The sequence below is a fragment of the Quercus robur genome, chromosome 2 (assembly GCF_932294415.1).
Source record: "Quercus robur chromosome 2, dhQueRobu3.1, whole genome shotgun sequence".
Taxonomy (NCBI): Eukaryota; Viridiplantae; Streptophyta; class Magnoliopsida; order Fagales; family Fagaceae; genus Quercus; species Quercus robur.
In genome coordinates, this window is record NC_065535.1 from 77,157,598 (window position 1) to 77,174,750 (window position 17,153).

The 17,153-nt window shown below is 36.6% G+C and overlaps 1 pseudogene; it reads left to right on the forward strand.

Annotated features, from left to right (window-relative positions):
• Positions 1–2,861: 2,861 nt before the first annotated feature.
• Positions 2,862–8,888, forward strand: LOC126703653 (MDIS1-interacting receptor like kinase 2-like; annotated as a pseudogene).
• Positions 8,889–17,153: the final 8,265 nt, after the last annotated feature.

Consider the following 17,153-nt stretch of genomic DNA (forward strand, 5'->3'; position numbering starts at 1 on the left):
CAAAAAGAAATTTCCAAGATGATTTGGAATTGAGGAAATCTCACGAGAATCGATTTCAAGATGATTATTCAGTTATAAAAGAGGAATAGCCCATCCGAACTCTCAAAATTTTTACTAATAATATTAGTATATTGAACTAAAATGTCTTATTTGCCCTCCTAACACAAAGGACAAAAAACTTTTCTATTTGTTGTGCTGTACATGTACTAGTTTGTTTGACTTTTATTCAATTCACGGCAATTTTTCTTACACCTAATACTAACATTCCGTTTGTTTTGATAGAAAATTTTGTATAAAGATAGTTTTTCGTATTTTTTAGTGTTTGGTAGTATAATAAAAAAAAAAAAAAAAAAAAAAAGCCAAAAGAAAACTATTTTTAGTCAATATAAAAAGTATGACGTGTTTTTAGAGATTGTTCTACTAATTTTTTTTTGGAAAACAACTCTATTTCATAGCAAGCTAAATAAAGGAAGTTAACGGATTGTTTTTCAACTCATTTAAAGTTACTACTAAATATTGAAAAAATGAGATAGCTTTAAAGAACTCTTATATGAAACTAATGGCTCCCACCTGGTAATGATTAAAAAAAAAGAACAACCCACTACTCGGAATAAGAGTCAAAACTAAGAAGCCTAAACCTAATAGAATTCTGAAACAAAGAAAGTGTAAATATATATATATATATATATTTATATTTATATTTATATAAAAAAATAATATTATATAATATAAACTATGGGCCAGAAAATTCATGGCCCAGGCCCGCTCTATATCAAGGCCCAGGGCCTGATCTGGATGAGTTTAATGCACGGATAGGATAAGTGAAAAGACTGCCAATACTGTGGTAGAGAACTCTGTGCCTGACAGGCCCCTATTCTTGGCCATGCTATTCAACCTTTACGTCTACTCCCAACCACTGGGGGTATGGGCTGATAAGACAAGTCCTCTTCCCCAAAGGTAAAGCGTACACGTGGACCCTAAAGAGAGGGAGGAATGCGAGTATAAAAGGAAACGAAAGCCAAGAGAAAAAAGAGGAGGGGAGGGGGAAGAACTTGATGCTCCTCGGACTAAGTCCGAGGAGTCCAACCCCTCAGGCTATGACGCTGTAGGGCTTGAATGTTCAAACCGAACCCTTTTTTACATGAGCCCCCCTAAAATCAGGACCGGACCATCGCCCCGTGATCAAAGGCAAGCCTTTTAAGCCCACTCTCTACAAATCATATTGTGAGGGATCTTTTATATAGGAGCCCAACGTCATTCCTGGGCCGTTAAACAATCGTGTCCCTACATAAACAAACTACTTTCAAGCACACCTGACGCCTCCCATCAAAAAAGAAAATTTCTTTTGGTACTAGTCTCTTTTGGTTTGTAACCTAGAGTTTTTGTTGAATTTTTAAAAGCATTCATGCCATTGAATTACATTTAAATATTCACAGATATATTGCATATTCTTAATACTAAATTTTTGGCTCCACCACTACTTACACGTGAGCTACCACTTTCTCTTTCAAATCTTACTCAATTAGAGGAGCTTGACATTTCTTCCAATGAACTCAATGGTTTTGTTAGAGATATATTAGACATATTAGCCTAATGTAATAAACCTAAGCTCACTCCTACTTGTACTAGTAATCTAGGGTTTAGTCGTCTATGTATACTTATGTTAGGGTTCATTATAACACAGATTATTGTACTACGTTCTTACATAATAAAGTTGTAGCCCTTAAGGGATTCTTCCGTGGCCATAGGTCAACAAGGCCGAACCATGTAACCCTTGTGTTCTCAGTGTTCCTATTCTATACTTTTCCTTCTGCATCCACTCTAACATATATAATATGGTATAACACATCGTTGCTAATATATTTAACAGGTACCATTCCCCTAGGATTGGGTAATTTGAATAACCTTCTTGTATTACGCCTCCGTGCAAACAATGTTTTTGGTACCATTCCTTCGAATATAGGAAAGCTAAAGAGACTTGTTTCTTTGGACCTAGAGTATAAAATGCTCAATGGTCCAATCCCTTATTCGTTGGGTTATTAACTAGTTTGACCTGTTTGTATCTTGGTTCCAACCTTCTCAGTAGGTCCATTCCTCCACAAATAGCCAATATAAGAAAACTCAGTTATTACTTGAGCATCAATAATAATAAACTTATTGGTCCAATCCCTTCAGCTATGGTCATTTAATTAATTTAGTGACTTTATTCCTCAATTCCAACAAATTCAATGGTTCCATCCCCTGAGATATAGGAAATTTGACCAAACTTGCTTCCTTGGATCTCAGTGTTTACAGTCTCAGTGGATCAATTCCTTCATTCTTGGGTGGTTTAACGAGTTTGAGAGCTCTCAACATTCATTCAAACCAAATAAATGGTACGATAAACTCTGAAATTGAATATTGTACACTTTTGGAGCAGCTTGACCTATCAAACAACAACATATATGGTATCATACCATATGAACTTACTCTATTAACCCACTTACAAATTCTTAAACTTTCCTCAAAAAAACTTTCTGGAATGATACCGCTTGGTATTGAAAATCTAGACATTCTTATTGTTATAGACCTGTCCAAAAATGAGCTGATCGGATCCATCCCAACTGAATTCCCAATACTTTGGAGAAGTTTTTGAGTGACAACAAATTAAGTGGAAGCATTCCCTTTCAAATATGTAACCTTAGCTTGCTTGCTACTTTAGACCTCAGTCATAATTTTATAAGTGGAGAAATTGTTGGGTGCACGTGACACCCTGGAGTCCAGCCCACTTGCTACCTACATGCCTTGTCAAAGCTCATTTATGAGCTTGGTTCCAGAAGTCTTCAAGTCAGCCATGCCTCTTAAGGAGACTTGACTGAAGCATGTCTAACATGCTGAAGGAAGAAAGGAAATTGGGTGGCAAAAAGCATTGTCTGACTTCTCTTAATGAGAAGTGTTGCAAAGCGTGTGGGACACGCTGAAGAAAAAGAAAAGAAAGAAGCAAAGGCCATTCGGCCTTGGAGAGTGCTGAAGCAAAAAACAGATAGCCACATTCGGCCAGTGTGTGTGAGTTCTAGAGAGAGCAAAACACAAAGGGATATTCAGCCATTTTGAGAGGTGCAGTCTGTGTGAAGAAATAGAGAGAAACACAGTGAGAGTGTGAGAGAGTGGTGACATTTTTCTTTGCTCAAGTTACATGCAAGGAAGAAAATTGGTGGAGTTTACATGGAATTTTTGAGTGCTACAACCGTGGAGAGTTGGAGTATTCAGAGGAAGATTTTGCTACTGGCTTTGTGGTGAGATTGTATTTACTCCTTGAGATTTATTTGTTGTATATCCAATTTATTGTGAACACAAGTTTAGCATAAACTTGATAGTTGTAATCTCTATTTCATAGTGGATGTTTTTTGGAGCTGTCCCGTGGTTTTTTCCCTCTTCACTAGAGGGTTTTCCACGTAAGATTTGGTGTTCTTGTGTGATTGTGTTTATGTGGTGCTTGCCGGAATTTTTTTTTGTTTCCATAATATTGCTATTGCTTGGTAGTCATTAATTTTAATTCACACATAGAGGATATTAGGATTTTTCCCCAACAGAAATCCCTTCCTATTTTGGGGAGTTGACAAACTTGTTGAACTTGGATCTCAGCCATAATAATCTTACTGGCACCAATCCCTTTTCTCTCTTTTACAAGACAAACAAGACAAATATAAATCTGTCTTACAATTCCTTGAATGGTACAATCTCAGTAGCTTTAGTGAAAGCTCTTCCCCCTGATTCACTAATGGGGAATAAGGATTTACACATTGCCATTACAGATTTCCCTCTTTGCATTCCACCCCACCCATGAACAACGAAAAAAGCAAGAAAGTCGTCATGCAACCCAAAACAATTCTGTTTCCGATCTTAAATTTCCTTGTCTTCTTCTTAGTTGGAACCTTTTTATTCTCTTGATGCAAGTTTGAGAAATAGATCCAATTAAGCAAGAGAGGAAAAGAATAGAGACATATTCTATAATTGGAATTATGATTGAAAAATTGCATACGAAGACATCATTGAAGCGACAGATGACTTTGACATCAAATATTGTATTGGAATAGGTAGTTATGGTTGTGTTTACAAAGCACAATTGCCTAGTTGCCGAGTGGTTGCCTTAAAGAAACTCAATCATTTTGAGGCTAAGAATCCAACTTTTGACAATAGTTTCAAGAATGAGGAGAAAATGCTAACAGAAATAAGACATACGAATATTGTCAAACTTCACAGGTTCTGTTTACACAAACAATGCATGTTTTTGATTTATGAATAAATGAAAAGAGGAAGCCTATTTTGTGTCTTGAGCAATGATCTTGCTGCTGTGGAATTGGATTAGAGCAAGAGGGCGAATGTCATTGAAGGCATAGCACATGCTTTATCTTACATGCATAGTGATTGCACCCCATCAATTGTACATTGAGATATAACGACCAACGATGTGCTATTGAACAAAAAATTCGAGGCTTTTGTTTCAGACTTTGGCTCAGCTAAATTCCTAGATCCAGCTTCCTCTAATCGAAGTATAGCTGCTGGAACATATGGATACCTATTTAATTAGGTTTTTCACTTCCATATCTTGGTTTAAAAAGGTAGAAAAGTGATACTAAGTGGGTCTTGCCAAGTAGTCATGCTAGCTGAATTTTCTAAATTTGTTTTTAGTTGTATCACTAATGGTGTGTAATATATTGAACAAAAAGAGCAACACAACACGTAGTGAAGAATAATACAACTCTTTATTTCATACAAAGACAAGGAGCTCTATACAGATACACACGCCACATATAAACACCCGTCAACTTTGCCTCTTGCACTTTTCCTTCACTAGACTTTTTAGAAGACACACACCAACTCACCTATGCACTTTACTAAACACACTAACTTTTGTATGGACACTTGGTCACTCACACTATGACTTGGTGCTTATGCTTCACACACAAAGTGGGAGCCCTTTGGTCCCTGTTATATACGTGCTGAAGTTGGTTAAGTCACCGACTTTGAATTTTCCAGCACATTCATTCACTAACAGTAAAACAGCAAATATCTTTGTGTTGATTTCTAACATAATAAACATGCAAGTTGAACTTTTGTATGCTATAACTAGGGGTGACAATTTTTATCCATATCCATGAACCCACCCATTACCCACTTTATTTGGATAAGTCTTAACCCAACCCATTTGAATATTTGGGTTAAATGGGTAAAGATCCATTTGGTTATTTAATTAGATGGGTCTAAATGGATAATCCCACTTATACCCACTAAACCCATCTAAAATTTAAATAAACAACATAAAATCTAAATTTCTAGAAAATGACTAAAATACCCCTGAAACTTAAAAAATGACCAAAATATAACCAAAACCCAAAAAATAACCAAAATACCCCTAAAATCCAAAAAATGACCAAAATACCCCTGAAACCTAAAAAATGACCAAAATACCCCCCAAAACCTAAAAATTACCAAAATCACCCCAAAACCAATAAAATGACCAAAATATCCTTGAAACCCAAAAAATGACCAAAATATCCCCAAAACCCAACAAATGACCAAAATACCCCCCGAAACCTAAAAATTACCGAAATACCCCCAAAATTCATAACATGACCAAAATACCTTTGAAACCCAAAAAATGACCAAAACACCCCTAAAACCTAAAAATTACTAAAATACCACCAAAATAAAAAAAATGACCAAAATACCCCTGAAACCTAAAAATGACCAAAATACCTCCAAAACCCAAAAAATGACCAAAATACCCCCGAAGCCTAAAAATAACCAAAATACCTCCAAAACCCAAAAAATGACCAAAATACCCCTAAAACCTAAAAATTACTAAAATACCACCAAAACCCAAAAAATGACCAAAATACCCCCGAAACCTAAAAATGACCAAAATACCTCCAAAACCCAAAAATGACCAAAATACCTCCAAAACCCAAAAAATAACCAAAATATCCCTGAAACCCAAAAAATGACCAAAATACCTCTGAAACCCAAAAAATGACTAAAATACCTCTAAAACCTAAAAATGACCAAAATACCTCCAAAACCCAAAAAATGACAAAAATACCCTCGAAACCCAAAAAATGACCAAAATTTCCCCAAAACCCAAAAAATGACCAAAATATCCCCAAAACCCACAAAATGACCAAAATACCTCCAAAATCTCTAAAATGAGCAAAATACCCCCTAAAACCTCTCAAATGTCCAAAATATCCCCAAAACCCAAAAACTGACCAAAATACCCTCAAAACCCATAAAATGACCAAAATACCCCCAAAACCCACAAAATTAGAAAAATACCTCCAAAACCTCTAAAATCAGCAAAATACCCCCCCCACCCCCCCCCAAAAACCTCTAAAATGTCCAAAATATCCCCAAAACCCAAAAATTACCAAAATACCCTAAAAACCCAAAAAATGACCAAAATGCTTCCTAAACCTAAAAAATGACCAAAATGCTTCCTAAACCTTAAAAATGACCGAAATACCTTTGAAACCTTAAAATTACCAAAAATACCCCTGAAACCTGTAAAATGATTAAAATACCCCAAGACCTAAAAAATGACTAAAATAACCCCAAAACCTAAAACAATGACCAAAATACCCCAAAAACAAAAAAAAATGACCAAAATACCCCCAAAACCTAACAATTACCAAAATACACCCAAAACTTAAAAAATTACCAAAATACTCCCTAAACCTAAAAAATTACCAAAATACTCCATAAACCTAAAAAATTACCGAAATACCTCTAAAACCTAAAAAATAATTGAAATACCCCAGAAACCTAAAAAAATTACCAAAATACCCTGAAACCTAAAAAATGATTGAAATACCCCCAAAACCTTAAAAAAATGACCAAAATAACCCCAAAACCTAAAAAAATTATCGATAAAAACCCCTAAAACCCAAATTATGACCAAAATGCCCCTAAACATGTAAGATGACCAAAATACACCTGAAACATCTAAAATTACTGAAATAGAGGTTTCGGGGTATTTTGGATGTTTCAAGGATATTTTTGACAAATTCAATGTTCTAAGAGTCTTTCATTCATTTTATAGGTTTCGAGGGAATTTCGGTAATTTTTTAGATTTCGGGGTTATTTTGATCATCTTTTAGATTCTAAGGGTATTTTAGCATTTTTTAGGTTACGAGGGCATCTCTGTCATCTTTTAGTTTTAGGGTTATTTTGGTAAATTTCTAGGGTTTAGAAGTATTTTGGTAATTTTTAGGTTTTGGGGTATTTTGGTAATTTTTTAGGTTTCGGTGGTATTTTGGTCATTTTTAGGTTTAGAGGGTATTTCGGTCATTTTTTGGGTTTCAAGGATATTTGGTATTTTTTGAGTTTCGGGGGTATTTTGGTATTTTTTGAGGTTCGGGGGCATTTTGGTACTTTTTGAGGTTTTGGGGGTATTTTGGTAATTTTTTGGGTTTTGAGGGTATTTTGGTAATTTTTAGGTTTTGGGGTATTTTGGTTAGTTTTTGGGTTTCGAGGGTATTTTGGTAATTTTTTAGGTTTCGGGGTATTTTGGTCATTTTTTTGGTTTCGGGGGTATTTTGGCCATTTTTTGGGTTTTGGAAGTATTTTGGTCATTTTTAGGTTTCGGGGGTATTTTGGTAATTTTTTGGATTTCAAGGGTATTTGGGTAATTTTCAAGTTTGGGGGTATTTTGGTCATTTTTTGGGTTTTGGGGGGTACTTTGGTCATTTTTTGGGTTTCGGAGGTATTTTAGTCATTTTTAGGTTTTGATGGTATTTTCGTCATTTTTTTGGGTTTTGAGGGTATTTTGGTCATTTTATGAGTTTGGGGGTATTTTGGTCATTTTTAGGTTTTGGAGGTATTTTGGTCATTTTTTAGGTTTTGGGGGTATTTTGGTAATTTTCAGGTTTCGGGGGTATTTTGGTCATTTTTTGAGTTTTGGGGGTATTTCGGTCATTTTTTGGGTTTCAGGGGGTATTTTGGTCATTTTAGTGGTTTTTAAGCATATTTGGTGATTTTAGAGATATCAGGGGTATTTTGGTTATTTTAGAGGTTTCATGAGTATTTTGCTAATTTTAGAGATTTTGGGGATAATTTTGGATGTCCAATGGTATATTGGTAATTTTGGAAGATTAGGGGTATTTGCATCATTTTTGGTATTTATGGGTATTTTGGAGGTCAAGAGGGTATTCAAGTAGTTTTAGAGGTATTTGGGTCATATTGGGTTAAATGGGTGGGTTACTAATTAAATGGGTTGGGTTGGTAATGGATAATTAATTTATATATAAACGGGTCATAAATGGATAAATGGATAATTATACACCCAACCCATCTATGACTCAACCCATTTATGACCCAACCCACCCATTTGCCACCCCTAGCTATAACATATTTTTAAAAGTTTTTCCACAAAATTTTGTGCCTTAATTGTGGACAAAAAAGAAGTTCTATGCTTATTGATAAAGGAAGAAAACGATCATTGATTTGGTTAATTGTATTTATTTTTGTCCTTCAATGCAGAGCTTGCTTATACTATGGTTGTCACTGAAAAATGCAATGTTTATAGTTTTGGTGTGGTAGCTCTAGAAACATTGATTGGGAGGCATCCAACAGAGCTGTTGCCTTGTTATTTTCCTCGTCTTCTCAAAAAATGATGCTATGTGAAGTATTAGACCAACGTCTTCCACCTCCGGATCCAGTGGTTGTCCATGATATTATTCTCATTGCAACAATTGCATTTGCTTGCCTACACACCGAACCAAAGTCTCGGCCAACAATGAAATGTGTGTCTAGAATTTCTTGCCCAACGGCCACCATTAACCAAGACATTAGAATTAATCTCACTAAGACAGCTAATGAAGCAAGAAATCTACATGGTTTGTGGAAACTAAGCCATGAATTTTTATTTTCAGGGTGAGTGTCATATTCATCAAAAGACTTGGATGAAAATGGTACTGATGGAAAAAACTAATTTGCACTAAAATTATTTCCTCTCTAATTGCATCATAATATTTATGTTTATGCTACCATTTGATACAGATCCAAAATGCATCTTCAATGTGGATGTCCACAAGTTCTTCCTTTGTGTTAGATTACGTGCAAGGATTTCGTCAAGAATTCAGAATCTTTTAGCAGATCTAATGCATGTTAATCTCCTTTTCCATTGTTGGTTTCCTTCCATTCAGTTATAGCACCAATGTTCTCAAAAGCTTCATGTTGCCAGGCTGCCATTTCCTGATCAGCTTCATGATATTCAAATTTCCACATGACAAATCAAGAATTTTATGTGCATTACCTTCCATGAAGGTTTTTGCAACAGTTGAAGATTTTTCCTATTCGAAGATGAAACAGAGGAACATTATAGTTTGTATTTTCAATAGATTGGAGCAAATTAAGCTATGCCAACATTTATACAAAAATGATTTTCGTTTCAAAGGACTACATCTACATGAATGAGAATGATGATATTAGGTCGTAGCAGCAAATCTTCATAATAATATGATGAATAATACATGGACTTTGTTTTAACTGGGGCTCAAGAATTAAATAGTTGCACTAATTGTTCACTAGGTTTTTGACTGCCATCCAATCACCTGTTCGGCGAGAACAATAGTTACTTAATGATCAAGGCTTAAACATAATACACTTTCATGGATATGCAGATTTTCCTTCAGTGAAGAGAATTCCCTTTTTTTATATTGGACAAAAATATTATTCCTAATCGAATTGGAGAAACCATTATTTGTGAATTCAAGTTATCATTCGCTTGTTTGTTTAATAATGCAACTTATTTTACAATCATTATATGTCTTATTTAAATGACTTAAAAGATTAGAATTTTCATTAGTGGTCATCTAAATTTCCATATAATGGGTTGAGGTCATAATCAGTTTGGAGAAAAAGTTTGTTCTTAATAAAATTAATTTCTCATTTGTTTTGAGGGAAATGAACTTCATAATTTTGGGTATACTACAATGTTCTTGTCTTGTTAGGTTTTGAATGCACTAATGAAAAATGTACTCACACTTACTGCCTTCGTCAAACCGATCTCAGTGTACGCATTAGCAGTAGCCAACGGTACTATTTCACCCAACGTCCCTAAAGACAGCGACTCAACGATTTGCTAACGATTCGACAAGGACAAAGGTTGAATTATACATGAAGAATATCTATAAGACACTGATACCTATAGTATTTATGCAAAACTAGTATTTGATTGGGTTACTGAATCTTAGGGTAACAATTTACAGATACAATGGCTAGAAAAGTGAAATTCCATAGGTGAAGATGTATTGCTCTTGTGAGGCAAAATAATGTGCAGATACGTTGGCTAGAAAGTGCAGCATTTAAGTTAGATTTTGTTGTATCTGATAGTCCCAACATACGTAATTTGCCCCCTTTTTTTGGGTCATTTTGGGTATGTGCTATGAGAGCTTTTGTCCTCCTAACTTTACTGTTTCATTCTCTTTCTTTCTTTCTTTCTTTTTGTTTTTTTTTTTTTTTATGAGAAGAAAATATTACATTCTGTTTCTATTTATCTATGAAGATTTTTTACGACAAAAGGGGAAGGAAAAAAAAAAAAAAAAACCTTATAGTTTCTTGTCAAGACTCAAGATCACCATAACTCCTAGGTTTAGAAGATATGCACATAGGATTTTTTTTTCCCCCTATTTATTTCTTTTTTGAGTGCAAAAAGTAATTGTCTTTAGAGGCTATGACAATGTATTGGTCATTAAAAAGGGTTTTATATATAAAATATTTATTCTGCACACTCGGTGTATTACATTGCCTTGACCTCAAGTAAATGTAGATCCCAAGTGGAGGATTCACAAGTGGAATCCACCACCACATTTAAAAAAAATCAATAAAAAATCAAGTGGGTTGATTAGTTTCATATTTTTATATAGTGGTGTTTTTAGTTGGGTAAGTGTGAAATGAGCTCTAGTTTCATATAGAGTCATTCTCATATATTTCTATTTAATGTATGAAGATTCTTTATGACCAAAGGGGAGAAAAATCTCTATAGTTTCTTATCAAGATCACCATAATTCCTAGGTTTAGAAGATGTGCTCATAGGCTTTATTTTTCCTATTTATTTATTTTCTGAGTGCAAAAGGTAAATGTCTTTGAAGACTGACAATGTCCTAGTCATTTAAAGGGGCTTTATATATAAAGTATTTATTTTGCATGCTCGTGTATTACATTGCCTTGATCTCAAGTAAATGTAGTTTCCATGTAGGGCATTCATGGAATCCACATTATGTTAAAAAAAATCTATAATAAATCAAATGGATTGATTAATTCATATTTATATATTGTGGTCTCTTTAGTTGGGTAGTTGTGAAATGAGTTCTAGTTTCATATTGAGTCTCTCATATATTTCTATTTTACCTATGAAGGTTCTTTATGAACAAAAGGGGGGTGGGGATCCCAAATAACTTCTCATCAAGATCACTATAATATTAGGTTTAGAAGATATGCAAATAGGAATTATTTATTTATTTATTTATTTTTAAAGTGCAAAAAGTAATTGTGCTGGTTAAAAAATGATATCGTGCTGGATATTAAATTGGCTTTATTACATAAAGTATTTATTCTACACCCATGTATTACATTTCCTTAATCTCAATTAAATGTAGATACCATGTAGGGGATTCACACGCAAAATCCACCTTATGTGAGAAAAAAATCTATGATAAATCAAGTGGATTGATTACTTTCATATTTTTATAATGTGGTCTCTTTAGTTTGGGTAGGTGTGAAATGAGTTTTAGTTTCATATAGAGTCATCCTCATTTATTAAATTATATTATAATAATTGAAAAATGAATAAAAATATATAATATAACAAGATATTTTAATATCTACATAATAAAGAGATTCTAAAGATGCACACCTATTTTATAATATATATTTTTTGAAAAAACTATTTTATAATTAAACTGTTATAATAAGTAGAAAAGTGTGATTCAAATGTGGGGTATTCTTCACACTTCCTCATTCTCCATCCCCTGTATTTTTTGTCTATATTATCTCAAAAAAAGAAAAAAAAAAGAAAAAAAAAAGGAGTATTCTTAAGGATTCCCTCAAATTCCCTCCAATTTTTAGCTAGATGTGTGACACATGTCATTTATTTGGTTTTTAAATGTCATATGTCTTACATTTAATAAAAATTGGAAGGAATTGGAGAATTCAAATGGAGGGGAGCTTATAATAAAACTTTTCCGCATATCTAACAGAACTACAACTAATTAAAAGCTTGTAATATTGTTTCAATTGTTCATATCTAAATAGGGTTAACTATGGATTCAAGTCATAATACATGGTTTTGTAAAACTCTATGATTTTCCCCATCTAAATAAAGCATGTTAGTCTTGCTTAAAGGTTGTTTGAACCGTTTTTGAGGGCTTCTCACAATTTTTGCCACTTTAATTTTTTTCTTTGGTCTTTTTAGCAAGGTTTTCAGACCCGGACCATTCATTGAACCGTAAAAGGGAGAGGTTCAAGGTTTTTGAGGTCAAACCGAGATCGAACCGGGGTCGAACCGTGATGACATCATAATTAATTTAATAATTAATTAAAGTCTAAATATAGATGTAGGGATAAGGGCCCAAGATCATATTTGGTTCTTAGGCTTTGTCTGAGGACATTGAAAGGTTCGAGGAGGAACAAATAGTTATTAGGGGTTCCAATTTAAAGTCTCATAAGTAAGAAACGAATGGAAAGTGATTCGAGGAGGAACTCCTCTTTGGATATGATGAATGCAGCTCAAATATCTATTCCAGCAATTAGAATGACCTTCTAGAAAGCTCCAATGACAGGGATATGCCTCATGAACATATGAAAAGGAAGGAAACCCAAAAATATCTAAGGAAAAGCTACTACCACCGCATTAAATGCGCTGCAGCTACTTTTCTGGCCGCATTTATGTGGAGCCTTGGCTATCACAACTCACAGAAAGCCAAAGAGAGTGTCTGATGGGATAGGTACTCAAGTAAGGGCTCAGACGATCAACAAGTGTAAGATCAAGATGATCCTAAGGGAGCTATATAATGTGAGAGATCCTCCATGAGAAAAGGATCGGAAAAATAGAGAGAGAACATTGTAGCAATCTAAATTGTCTTTATATCCAATTGTGATCAATTTATACAAGGTGACCTCCTCGGACTAAAAGTCTATTGATATCAAAACCTTTTATTTGTGTTTGATCGTCATTTAATTCAGTACTAGCCGTTGTCCAACTCACTAGGGCTTAGTTCTTTGACCCACTCTCTACAAATTTATTGTATTGAGCTTATTGGGCCAAGATCCCATACATCTGGGCTTAGACCGTAAATCAGGTCCCTACAATTGGCGCTGTCTGTGGGAAGAACTGGTGTGACAATGAGTACGACGTCTAAATATGGTAGGATTAGGTCCTCATTGAGAAGAATCCATGGGTTCTAGGCGACAGGATGATTTCCTTAACCTTGAACGTAAGCGAGATCAAGAAGGTAGCGCACACACCACGCATGCTAATAAAAGTCATTCTCGAGTTGGGAGTCATGTCTCTCAAGAACAGAAGAAAGGGCCATGCAAAGGGAGATTCAAGATTTAAAGAAGAAGTTGCACCATGCACAACGAAAACGAACCCCTTCCAGTTCTGACGTCTCCTCCAGTGATGAAGAGGATGCTAGTTATTGGCAAAGGTCAAGAACTCCACCAAACGAGTCTTTCTCCTACGATGAAGAGCACCACCATAGGCAAAAATACAAGAGCCCGCCTTGTAAAGGCTTGGGAAACAACGCTATGAGCAAAGCGTTGAATCAAATCTCCAAATCACCTTTCACACGCAGGATAGAAAGGGCAAAACTTCCTCAGTGGTTCCATTAGCCCATGTTCACCATTTATAATGGTCGAACGGACCCTGTAGAACATGTGAACCAGTTCAACCAGAGGATGGCTGTCCACTCTAAGAACAAGGTCTTGATGTGTAAAGTATTTCCCTTCAATTTGGGACCTGTGGCGATGAGATGGTTCGATGGTCTGAGAGCCAATTCCATAGAATCCTTTAAGGAACTCACCCAGGCCTTTGGCTCTCATTTTATCATGTGTAGTAGGGTACCTCAGCCCTTGGATTCGCTACTGTCCTTATCCATGCAAGAAGGGGAGTCCCTGAAAATGTACTCGGACAGATACTGAGAGATGTATAATGAGATAGATGATGACTTTGATGACGTAGCCATCAGCACTTTTAAGGTCGGCCTCCCGACCGAGCACGATTTAAGGAAGTCTTTGATTGGCAAACCTGTTACTAGTGTGATCCAACTCATGGACCGGATTGATAAATACAAGAGGGTGGAGGAAGACCAACAGCAAGGGAAAGGTAAAGCAAAGGTTATCTTTCAGGAGATGAGGGATTTCAAGTCAGACCGATTTAATAATAACCGACCTCGGAGAGATTTCGCTGGACAGTCAGGGTCTGCCAACACCCAGGCAATTAATGTGGTATTTTGAGAATCGATGCATTAGGTTTTGGAGAAGATTAAGAACGAGCTGTTCTTCAAATAACCGAACAAGATGGCTGGAAACCCCACGAGGCGCAACCAGAGCCTTTATTGCCAATACCATTAAGACCAGGGGTACACTATAGAAGACTGCAGGAATTTGTGAGACCATCTGGACTAGCTGGTTCGGGAAAGGAAGTTGAAGCATCTGCTGCACCATTCCAGTGGCCAAGCAGAGCAGACAGGTTCGGATCCCCGGAAGGATGCTTCTTCAAGACCTCCTCTGGGAATGATCAATGTCATCTTTGTTGCTCCTAGTAGGACCGGTTTTCGTCTCTCCAGAGTGATGTCTATGGCTCGACTATCTACCAAGGATAACAGTTTAGAGCCAAAAAGAGTCAGGAAAGAAGCCCCACAGGTTTTGGGCTTCTCGAACGAAGATAAGATCGGAACCATCTAACCCCATGACAATGCTCTGGTGGTCACACTCAGGATAGGGGGATATGATGTGAAGAGAGTATTAGTAGATCAAGGCAGTGTTGTCGAGATAATGTATCCTGACCTGTACAAGGGACTGAATTTGAAACCCGAGGACCTAACGGCGTACGATTCCCCTCTAGTAAGTTTCGAAGGGAAGACTGTTACTCCAAGAGGTCAGATTAGACTACTCATACAGACCGGTTCGGACATGGTGGAAGTGGATTTCATTGTGGTGGACGCTTACTCACCCTACACAACTATTATGGCTAGACGTTGGCTTCATACCTTAGGAGTCGTCTTTTCTACCCTGCACCAGAATGTGAAATATCCATCGGAGGGCTAGGTTAAAGAGATTGTGGGGAATCAGTCCATGGCTAGGCAGTGCATAGTGGCTACCATCTTACATTGGCCCGAAGCTGAGCCCTCGGCCTTTGGTGAAAGGGGCTTATAGCAATCAAAAACTTCGGTATTGCCCGATAATGGATCAACCGAGGAAGCAAAGTGCGAAGATCTAGAAAAGGTTATCCCCAAAAAACAACCTCCTCGGCACTCATCCAGAGATCATTCTAATGCTGTTAAAGATGAGGTAACAAAGCTTAAATAGGCAGGGGCTATTAAGGAAGTTTTCTATCCTGAATGGCTGGCCAATATTGGGGTAGTGAAGAAAAAGAATGGGAAATGACAAGTATGTGTGGATTTCACGGATTTAAACAAGGCTTGCCTAAAAGATCCCTTTCCTATTCCTCAAATAGACCAGCTGGTAGATGTGACTGTAGGCCATCCTCGGATGAGCTTTTTAAATGACTTTCAAGGATACCATCAAATACCATTAGCTCTAGACGATCAAGAAAAGACAACTTTTGTCACTCCTACTAGAAATTACCATTACAAGGTGATGCTATTTGGCTTGAAAAATGCGGGATCCACCTATCAAAAGATGATGACTAAAATGTTTAAACCCCAATTGGGCAAGAATATTGAGATCTATATAGATGACATGGTGGTGAAGAGTATGGTGGTGCCTGAGCATGTGAGAGATCTCGGAAACATTTTTGAAATTCTGAGGAAGCATAAGCTACACCTTAACGCTTCCAAGTGCTCTTTTGGTGTGGGATCAGGCAAGTTTCTAGGCTATATGGTGACTCATCGGGGAATCGAGGTCAATCTCGATCAGATTAAGGCAATAAAAAGTCTACAACCACCTCGGAATCCCAAAGAAGTTCAGAAGCTAACCGAAATGACTGCTGCTTTAAACCGGTTTATCTCTCAGTCAGCAGACAGATGCAAACCCTTCTTCCTATTGATGAATAAATGGAAGAGATTCAAGTGGACCAAGGAGTGTGCTTTGGCCTTTTAGCAACTTAAAGAATATCTATCTCGGCTATCTATTATGTCCAATCCTCAGGTAGACGAGGTTCTGTTCACTTATATCGCTATGGCCCCTCATGCTATAAGTTTGGTGTTGATACAAGTTGACAGTGGCGTACAACGGCCAGTTTATTATGTAAGCAAATCACTGCTTAAGGCCGAGGTTCGTTATTTACCACTGGAGAAGGCCATCTTGGCGATGGTGCATGGCATATGAAAGCTCCCCCATTACTTTCAAGCACATACAGTTGTCATCCTGACTCAGCTTCCACTTAGAACTATACTTCGAAGTGCTGATCACACGGGGAGGATTGCTAAATGGGGCACGGTCCTAGGGGCTTTTGATATCAAATACATGCCTTGTACTTTTGTCAACGGCCAGGTCCTCACGGACCTGGTGGCCGAGTTCGCTGAACCCTCACTAGAAGAAGTAATAGAAGCACAACACATGGACGGAAAATCGGTTGGCGCAATCTCCCTGCAAGAACCTTTATTCTGGAAGGTATACATTGATGGTGTGGCAAATCCAATAGACTTTGGAGTTGGGCTAATTTTGATCTCACCTGAGAAGCTTACCATTGAGAAATCATTAAGATTGGGCTTTTCGGCCACAAATAATGAGGTTGAATATAAAGCTTTTCTGGAGGGAATGTCCATGGTTCAAAGAATGGGAGGAAAGTCAGTAAAAATGTTCTCGGACTCAAGACTAGTTGTCGGCTAGGTGAAGGGCGAACTAGAAGCAAGAGATGAGAGGATGCAAGGTTATTTAAGTCAAGTTAGGCATTTGCAATAAGGATTTGAATCCTTCAGTCTACTACACGT